General features: G+C 47.5%; 1 long non-coding RNA gene across 1 annotated transcript in view; it reads left to right on the forward strand.

The window, feature by feature from the left end:
* Positions 1-10217: 10217 nt before the first annotated feature.
* Positions 10218-10694, forward strand: part of LOC144690651 (uncharacterized) — a 264306-nt gene continuing 263829 nt past the window's right edge. Inside the window, exon 1 of the long non-coding RNA XR_013578926.1 lies at positions 10218-10412. This is a non-coding gene — a long non-coding RNA (uncharacterized LOC144690651). The remainder of the gene's footprint in view (positions 10413-10694) is intronic.

Below are 10694 nucleotides of genomic sequence, written 5' to 3' on the forward strand. Positions count from 1 at the left end.
GGTACTGATCCGAGCAAGTCCTACGGGCCATGGCATCACCCGGACCTCTCCTCAAGTTTTTAAGCTTCCTAATGCCCGAGATTCCTGTCACTCTGGTGGTGCGCGGCCACCAAGACGGGAGGCTGGGACCCTACTACATTAATATTGTGTCCTGTCCCATCAGCTGCTGTTGCTCCTTTAACATTATTTTTGTCCTATGCCTAAGGGCTTCCTTCTTACAGATGCGACATGCTTCAATTCCCCACGCCAATGCTAACACTAGCTGCACTGCGACGAGTATATGAGAGATTATTCTTATCCAGGGGTATATATCCATATTCAGCCCCCTATCCCACACTTGCTCCCACCATGTCGGATCTCTCAATTGCTCCTCCGTATCATTGATTAGCCGCTTAAACACTGCCTGTAATACGTGATACTGTTTCATCACCTTTCATAAGTCACCTTTAATCTTTATGAGACTTTCGGGAAGGTGGTGAATTGGGGCCTGCTTAAGTTCCTCGTACTGTTCCAGGGTATCGTGGAGTGTGTCGGAGGTGTTGACTGAGACCTGACCCCTTTGTTGGATGTACACCATCGTGTAGTTGTGTTCTATCTACCCATCTAGTGAAGTGGTCGATTATGACCAGGCAGTATTTCTTTCCCCTGCTGTCGGAAGGGGTCCCATAAAATCTATCTGTAGGTTTTCCCATGGGCCTTTGGACGAGACTGGTGTGATAGCCTTACTTTGATTGGTTTGCCAGGGTTATGCTGGGCGCAAATGATGCATCTCTGATAATACTTGGCTATATCCCTGCCAATGCCAGTCTACCACCAGTTCTGAACCAGCCTACTGAGCAGACTGCCCCGTCTGCTGTGGTCTGGTTCGTGATACAGTTTCAACAGGGTATATTGTATACAATTCGGGGCCATTGCTAACAACCCTTTCCTCCAAATTCCGCCTTTTCCAGTGGTGGCCCCTGCCCTTCTCCATTTTTCCTTCTCCTCGGGATCTGTATCTGCCTTTAATTTCAGGACATTCATCTCCTCTGGGCTATATGCAGCCACCCAGACTATGCGCGGTTCCTCTTTCTCAGCTGCCTCTTTGGCTGCTGCATCTGCCAGCACATTACCCCTTTGTTGCTGGTTTTCCACCTTCCTATGCGCCTGTATTTTAATAACTGCCACCTCTGCAGGCGCCAGAGCTGCTTCCACTAACTCTCGTACTACATTCTCGTGCCTTATGTGCCCCCCTCCTGAGGTGATGAATCCCCTCCTATTCCATGCTGACATGTAGTTGTGGACTACCCCCAATGCATACCGGCTGTCAGTATACACGTTCACCCTCTTGCCTTTAGCCGCTTTGAGGGCCTCCGTAAGGGCAATCAGTTCAGCCACCTGAGCTGACAGGGCCCCTTCTAATCCCTCTTTTAGGATAGCCTCTTCATTCTGGTCTACGACTGCCCACCCAGTCCAAAATTGCCCAGTTATGTCCCTTCTAGATCCATCCACGTAGAGGATCAAATCTGGGTTTTCAAGTAGTTCATCTGAGATGCCCCCCTCCACCTTTTGGTCCAATCTCATCTGACACTGGTGCGGTTCCCCTTCAGATATCATTCCGTCTGCTGGATTAACTTTAGTATCCCTTATGATCTGTACTGCCTTATCTTTTGGCAGTAACACAGCTTCCCATGCTGCCTGTCTAGAGTCTGACACTGCATCCAGTTTCCCAGTGTCTAACAACTCCACTAAAGTATGCTGGGTGAGCAGTATTATTTATCCAGACATGGTGCCAGGTTCACACACCTGGACTGCCCACGCAGCACAGCCTAGCGCTGCCACACACCTAGCCAGTCCCTTCACTGCAGGGGGCTGCTGTGTGCTACGGATCTCATACTTTCTCCTCGTTGTTGTGTCACTGCTGCGTTGTAAAAATCCCCATCAGCTGTAAACGTGGAATGGTTGAGACATGTCGGGTAGCGTGCGGGCCAGTGCTGACATGAGACCAGCCTTCAACTCCGTATACGCTGTCTCTTGCTCTGGTCACCATTCGATCTTTTCTATCCTGGGCTTTCCTCCCTTTACTAACCTCTGTATCGGCGTGGCCGTTGCTGCAAACTGGGGTAGGAGGTTGCGGCAGTAGTTGAACAGCCCCATGACCTTTCGGACCCCCCCTTACTGTAGTGGGGCGAGTCATGTCCGCGATGGCCATTTCCCTGTCCTATGGTAGGATCTTGTTTCCCTGACGGATCTCGTGTCCTAAGTACCTAACCAGTGTTTGCCCTACTTGCGCCTTTTTGGGGTTTATTTTAAATCCAGCATTTTTCAGTGTCCTTAAGACTACCAGGAGAGCTCCGATGTGGCCCCTTTCTGATTCTGACGCTATTAGGATATCATCTACATATTGTAAGATTGTACTGTTGTAAGACTCCACTGACTCAGCTTCTCACTCGTGACCCGATGGAAGATGTTCAGGCTGTTGTGGAATCCCTGTGGGACCCTCGCCCAGGTATACTGTCTCCCTCCCACTGTGAAAGTGAATTTATCTTGGGATTCCTCGTCCAGTGGTATTGACCATAATCCATTGGCTACATCTAAAGCTGTAAATATTTTATGTTTGGGTTTTTACAATTAAAGCACACCTCGGGTTTAGGGATGGCTGTCGCGGTGGCCACCGTTTCAGTGGGGTCTGTAACCTCCACCGCCGACACCTTTATCTTAGTTTCCCCCATGTGGCTATCTACCCCGGTGGCCCATCTTCCTAGCTCATCACATGTGTTCTTGTCTACTAGCCCGATGTCTAGGATTGCCTGGTGGGCCAGGCTAAGGCCATCCTTGTACAATAGCATAAACTGTACATCGTCTCGGTTCGGCGCAGCACCTACACCCCCATAGTTACAATATGCCTCAAACTTCCGATTGGCATATTCATGGGCACCCTCGCCCTTTTCTTGTTTTACTGCAGTCACTATATTCCAATTAACTGGGGCTTGCTCTATGACTTGTGCTATTTCTGCTTGAAAGGCTCGGAAATCAGCTTGCTGCTGTGCCTGGTCTGCCTGGTTGTATGGGCACCAGGGGCACATACTCTAAATTAATTGGGGCCATGAGATATGGGGGTGGTGATTCCCAACCCGCTTCCCATTGTTCCTCCAATCCTGCTGTCTGTTCCACCAGCCCGTTCCAATCTACATTATCTGCGTATTGTGCAGCTCCTGGTGGCTGTGTAAAAGCTGGCGAAACTGACATGAGATTTTTTTTGCCAGTACCAGCTCTTCATTTTGGGATTTGTTGGTCAACATTCTATTTACTTTCTTACTTAACTCTACATGTTGTCTTAACATTAGGATCCATGCTTTATCATCTTTGTCTTTTTTCTGATTATCTCACCATTTTCTCTGATCTGTGGGTGAATCAAATGAGTTCCAATTGTTCTTTATCATTTTGCCTATCAATTTCTTATTTTGTCAGCTAAATGCTGTGTCAGGGTTCGCTCTGGTCCCCACTCGAGTTTGTTACTACCGGCCATCTCTCGGTAAGACGGTCGGGGTATAGTTGTTGTCAGCGGTACGGTTCTTACCTGGGTCCTTTCTGACCAAACTTTTTACTTGCAACTTATACCGATGTAATTATAACAATCTATAATACAAGTGTTTCTACACCACCCTTACCACCCCTTGAACTATTGCCTGTAGCCTAGATTTCGGATATGCGGAGCGCCTGACACTTCCTGGGTCCGGACGGAGTCGGATTTAGCATGAATAAAAATGTACTCACACTGTGACTCGTCCTGCTTCCCCACTGGTGTCCTACATCTTTTGTACCCTGCTCGCAGCGCCAATTGAAAGGTCCGAGGAATACTCTGGTACAAAATTTCAACACTCGGAGTCCAGATGCAATATTCAAGTTGTTCCTTTATTATGCATGCAGGGAGCAAACGCTGTGCAATCCAGGCACTTCTCCACCAAGGTTCAAATCAGCAGAGTTGATATATTTTTACTGTCAGTTACAGCTTAGTGGTATTAGTTAGACAAAGGCCACAGCACAATGAGCCCCCCGGTGGGCTGATAATTGTGTTCTTGTACAGTAATTGCAGTGCAGAGACTGGGTATTGTCCTTTTGGAGACAGCAAAGAATGTATGTTTGTTCTATACAAATGGTTTACAGGGGCTGACTGGATGTGGTTCAAGGCTATCAGACAGTGTGAAATGGCCTTCTCCATTTCTTGACCGAGTCATCCTGTGACCCTGCCCGTGTGTGTCTCCCACTTCCTAATTGTAAATTTACAGCTGAGCCCTTTGTACAGGTTTTTAGCTTTCACGTAAGGCTGTGATTGTCTGTGTTTGCTTTGGTGCTCTAGCTGCTGGTCCTGGCTAGCACTTTAAAATAAATCCAAATTTTCTGCATCTTCACAGGCAAGTAATTTAGTTCTGGAAGGCAGGTTAAAATGTTTAGGGGCCTGTACATGGATTTGACAATTGGCTTAACTGAGAATTTCTTATAATCACAGTGGATCCAAAGGTCGTGCAAATTGTCATGTGTTGGGTCAAGCAGCAGTAACTGTGAAGTTTTCAGATAATTAGAACAACCCAATTAGTTCACCACAACAATGACAGGCCTCATCTAGCTCCCAAAGCCCCTCTATGTGGCCCCCAGAGCCAGTTTTCAAAATGCTGGTCAAACAGGTAAATTGGAGTAGAAGATTCTGCGAGGAACTGCTCCTCCAATCACAGGCCGCTGCTCTCCCACGTTTGCTGCTGCGAGGCTCATTGTGAGAGAAACAGCCTGTTATTGGAGGAGCAGCGAACACCAGTGGCGGTAAGTTTGCTGGGGAGAAAGAGGTTTCCTTTCAGGCGGGGGAGAGACGAGAGAGAAAGAGTGCCATAGTTGGTGAGAGTGCCAGGGCTCCTGGAAGGAGAGGCTGCCAGGGACTGGGAAAGATAGGCTGGCTGCGAGGCCCAGGAGTAAGATACTGCAGAGTCCAGGGTCGTTGGAGCAGCAGTGGGGAGATGCTGGCTGGCTTGTGAGAGATTGAGTGAACGTGTGTGTGTGGAAATGAGAGAGTGAGTGTGTGTGTGTGTGTGTGTGTGAGAGAGTGTGTGTGTGTGTTTGGAAGTGAAAGAGTGAGTGAGTGTGTAGGGGAGTGAGAGAGCGAGTGAGACAGTGAAAGCGTGAGTATGTGTGGGAGTGAGTGCATGTGTGTTTGGGGGTGGTTGAGAGAGTGTGTGTGGGAGTGAGAAAGTGAGTGTGTATGAGAGAGAGTGTGTGTGTGGGAATGAGAGAGTGATTGAGTGTGTATGTGAGGGGGATGAGAGAATGAGTGTGTGTGGAAGTGAGAAAGTGAGAGTGAAAGAGAGTGTGTGTGGGAATGAGAGAGTGATTGAGTGTGTGTGGGAGACAGTGATTGAGCATGTGTGTGTGTGAGTGAGTGTGGGGGGGTGTTGAGAGAGCAAATGTGTGTGGGAGTGAAAAAGTGAGAGAGAGAGTGTGCGTATGTGGGGATGAGAGAGTGATTGAGTGTGTATGTGCGGGAGTGAGTAAGTGAGTGTATGTGAGAGAGAGTGTGTTTGTGAGAATGAGAAAGTGTGTGAGTATATGCGTGTAGGGGTGGGGTGAGAGAGAGAGAGTATGTGGCTGCCTTATTCCCAGTCTCAGGTTTCTCACCACTCTCATCACCATACACATGCTGTTTATTAATTACTCTTTTTTTAATTTAGCAATTTATTGCTTTATTTTTGCTCAGCAATTGTTTCTTTTCTTAATGCCACAACTTTTTTTGAAATTCATGTTTAAAGTTGTGCCAACCCTAGTCTTTCTGAAAAGTGCTCAAAAAAATGGAAAGTGTCCCCCCCACCCGCTCCCCCCCCCCCCCACCACCAAGCGAAAAGGTTGGACAAGCTTGGTTTATATGCTGCCTTCAATATCATAAAACATCCCAAGGCATTTCACAGAGCGATTGTAAAACAAAATATGACACCGAGCCACAACAGGAAATATTGGGACAGATGAACAAAAGCTTGGTTCAAGAGGTAGATTTTTAGGAGCACCTTAAAGGAGGAAAGTGAGGTGGAGAGGCAGAGTGGTTAAGAGAGGGAATTCCAGAGCTGAGGGCCGAGGCAGTATTCAGTGCCTTCACAGTAGAAAACAAAGGGCACATCACAGAAATAGAGATTAATCTAGGAGTGAAGAAATTTCGGTAATTATTGTCTGAAGGGGCTTGACATGGTAAACACTGAGAGGTTGTTTTCTATGGCTGCGAATCTAGAACAGTGGGGCACAATCCTAGATAAGGGCATTCACACTTATATGAGGAGAATTGTTTTCATTCAAAGGATTGTGAATCTTTGGAATTCTCTGCCCCAGAGGGCTGTGTATGCTCCATCATTGGATATTTAAGGCTGAAATAGACAGATTTGTGGTCTCTCAGGGAATCAAGGGATATGGGGAGCAGGCAGGAAAATGGAGTTGATACTGAAGATCAGCCATGATTGTATTGAATGATGGAACAGGCTGTATTGTCTGCATCTGCTCCCATTTCTTATTTTCTTAGGCATGAGAAGACACAGCCAACCATCTCCAGCTGCTTCATCAATGACCTTCCCTCCATCATAAGGTCAGAAGTAGGGATGTTCGCTGATGATTGCACAATGTTCAGCACCATTTACAACTTGTCAGATACTGAAGCAGTCCATGTCCAAATGCAGCAAGACCTAGACAACATCCAGGCTTGGGCTGACAAGTGTCAAGTAACATTCACTCCACACAAGTGCCAGGCAATGACCATCTCCAATAAGAGAGAATCTAACCATCACCCCTTGACATTCAATGGCATTACCATCACTGAATCTCCCACTATCAACATTCTAGGGGTTACCATTGAACTGGACTAGCCACATAAATACTGTGGCTACTGGAGCAGGTCAGAGGCTGGGAATCCTGCAGTGAGTAACTCACTTCCTGACTCCCCAAAGCCTCTCCACCTTCTACAAGATCCAAGTCAGGAGGGTGATGGATTACTCTCTACTTGCCTGGATGAGTGTAGCTCCAACAACATTCAAGAAGCTTGACACCATCCAGGACAAATCAGCCCACTTGATCCAATAGCTTTCACTCCCTCTGCCACTAACGCACAGTGGCAGCAGCGTGCACCATCTGCAAGATGCACTGCAGGAACCCACCAAGCCTCCTTAGACAGCACCTTCCAAACCCATGACCGCTACCATCTAGAAGGACAAAGGCAGCAGACACATGGGAACACCACCACATGGAAGTTCCCCTCCAAGCCACACACCATCCTGATTTGGAAATATATTGCCATTCCTTCACTGTCACTGCGTCAAAATCTTGGAACTGCCTCCCTAACAGCGCTATGGGGTAGCTACACCACATGGACTGCAGCACTTCAAGGAGGGAACTCACCACCACCTTCAAGAGCAAAAAGGGATGGGCAATAAATACTGGCCTAGCCAGCGACGTCCACATCCCATGAATGAATTTTAAAAATGGCGGAGCCATTAAAATCAGGGATACTCAAGAGGCCAGAATTAGAGGAGCGTAGATATCTGGAAGGGTTATGGGCTGAAGGAGATTACAGAGATAGCGAGGTGTGAGGCCATGGAGGAATTTGAAAACAGGACTGAGAATTTTAAAATCATAATTTGCTTCACTGTGTAGGTCAGGGAGCACAGGTTTGATGGGTGATTGGGATTTGCAGCAAGTAAGGACACAGGCACAGACAAAATCAAATATGGAACTGAGGTTGCAAACAGCCTGGTTCAGTGTCAGGCAATTGCCAGGGAGAGGGACTTGTACTAATTTTTAAACTTTGAGAGATAGTTGATATTAACACTGTGAAACTTCTGACAGACAGTTTCTGTCCCCGTTACTGAAGCGCTTGGCGCCAAAGTCGAAGGTGGGGAGAGGAGATCTTCCCCTCCCCCGCCGCCACCCAATCACCCAACGTATGGACCAATATCAGTCGAAGCCTCCAGCTCTGCACACTCCCTCGTTCCCTTGCTCCTGCACCTAAGTCAGGCCCTGGGAATGTTTAGGCCTTATCAGAGTGAATTTAACCTCAGACTCATGTGTGGCCCCAGGATCACTGCCAGCATTACCTATGGGCAATGGTACACTCACAGGCATGGGGACAAGCATGGATTCAATCATGGACCGGTTTGCATTTTCAGGGGGACTCGCCATGATGTTTTTAGTTTTACGTCCCACTTTCCTTCCACATGGACTGACTTCAACAGAGGGTTGAGTTAGGGTAGTGAGGGAGATGCAGTGGTGCCAGGCTCTACTGCCTGAGTGGTATGGGCAGCCTGGGAAGCAGGGCAGTTTTTCCAAACATGACCCACCTCCTTGCATGTTGGCACCGTACACCGTCTGTTGTCCAGAAGACATGATAGATGGTGCCCTATTGATCGATGGATAACCCCCACTCCATCATCTCCCCTTGTGCACCTCCATGAAATCCTGGAAGGAGAAGAAGATATGTCGAGGCTTGCCTCCCTGAACCCAAGTAGGATCGGCACTGCCCCTGACATCATCTCACTCAGTTAGCGACGGTGGTAAAGGAGGAGCGAACTCGCGGCAAATGGTGGCACATTAGAAATGATGACCCTCCGTGCAGTGGCTCCAGAGGGTACACCAGCAAGAATGTACTGCTCACCACGAGGCCCTTTTGGAGGGCCAGGTGCACTCCAGGAAGAATATGGGCTTCCTGTGTGTTTTTGAATAAGCAGCAATAGCTGAGGGACCGACAGCCAGGGCCATGGCTTTCGCGCATGCCTCAAGCATTTGTAACCAACCTCATCTATAAGTGCAGAATGGATGATCCATCTCAGATTCTTCCACAGTCCTAAGATCACAGGTGCCAGTCTTCAACCAATTCGATTCACTCCACGAGATATCAAGAAAGGGCTGAAGGCACTAGATACTGCAAAGGCGATGGGCCCAGGCAGTATTCCAACAATAGTGCTGAAGATTTGTGCTCCAGAACTTGTCTTGTCCCTAGCCAAGCTGTTCCAGTACAGCTACAACACTGGCATCTACCCAGCTATGTGGACAATTGCCCAGGTATGTCCTGCATACAAAATCAGGACAAAACCAACCAGGCCAATTAATGCCCCATCTGTCTAATCTCGATCATCAGCAAAGTGATCAAAGGGGTCATCAGCTGTGGCATCTAACGGCTCTTGTTCAGCAATAACCTGCTCACTGATGCTTGAAAACAATATTTTCTGCCAAGACCACTCAGTTTTTTTTTTAAATTCGTTCATGGAATGTGGGCAAACCTGGCAAGGCCAGCATATGTTGCCTATCCATAATTGCCCTTGAACTGAATGGTTTGCTCAGCCTATCCAGAGTGCAGTTAAGAGTCAACAACATTACCGTGGATCTGAAATCACTTGTAAGCCAGGCAGGGTGAAGATGGCAGATTTCATTCCCTAAAGGACATTAGTGAACCATTAGTTCCTGACCTCATTACAGCCTTGGCCCAAACAGGCACAAAATAGCCGAATTCAACAGCTGAGGTGAGAGTGACTGCCCTTGACATCAAGGCAGCATCTGACTGAGTGTGGCATCAAGGAGCCCTGGCAAAATTGAAGTCAATGGAATCAGGGGGAAAACTCTCCACTGGTTGGAGTCATACCTAGCACAAAGGAAGATGGTTGTGCTTCTTCGAGGTCATCATCTCAGTCCCAGGAGCTGCTCAGGGAAGTGTCCTAGGCCCAACCATCTTCAGTTACTTCATCAATGACCTTCCCTTCAACTTAAGATCAGAAGTTGGGATGTTTGTGGATGATCGCTCAATGTTCAGCACCATTCACGACTCCTGAGATACTGAAGCATTCCATGTCCATAGGCAGCAATATCTGGACAAATTGGGCAGGTAAGTGGCATATCTTGCCACAAAAATGGCAGGCAGTAATCATTTCCAAGGACAAGGAGTCCAACTACTTCCAATTAAAATTCAATGGCATTGCCAAATATTCCAATCTCAATATTCAGGGGATTGCTATTAACCAGGAACTCAACTACACCAGTGATATCGCTATTAGAGCAGGTCAGGGGGCGGGTATTCTACAGTGAGTGACTCACGTCCTGGCTCCAAAATCTTCTCCACGACCTACAAGCAGAAGTCAGGAGGGTGATGGAATATTCTCCTATTGCCTGGATGAGGACAACTGCAACAAAACTCAAGAAGCTCAACACCATCCAGGACAAAGCAGCCAATCCAACAACTCTGACGGAAATGTGTCGAGCAGACAAATGCTGATGTCAATCAGTGTGCAAGTCTATTTTGAGACTGAAAGTGCCATTTTGGAGCTCCACGCTCTAGCTAACACTTTCTCTTAACTTTGCAGTGTTAAGCAGCATGACAGACTCTCACACAAGTGCTATTTAAATAGATCATCAACAACTTACAGGTTAGTTGTCTGTTTATTTCTTCTGGCTGCTGCTGCAATGCCACTTGTTTTTGATGCTTTCCATAGTGTTTCAAGTTGCAAAAGTGTACAGAGAGCGGTTTGGCCAATGTTGAAGGACATTTTGCTGACTTCAGGGCTATTGCACAAACCAGTTGCTCCCAGATATGGCTGCACTAGTAGGCCTGGTCTTTCTCTTGGAACTGAGTATAACTGGGAGAATGAGTGGAAGCCATTCAGAACAGGAGAAGCTGCTGGAAAAGGGAATCGATGGAGGAGGAGAAG

The sequence above is a fragment of the Cetorhinus maximus genome, chromosome 15 (assembly GCF_964194155.1).
Source record: "Cetorhinus maximus chromosome 15, sCetMax3.hap1.1, whole genome shotgun sequence".
NCBI classification, from domain to species: domain Eukaryota; kingdom Metazoa; phylum Chordata; class Chondrichthyes; order Lamniformes; family Cetorhinidae; genus Cetorhinus; species Cetorhinus maximus.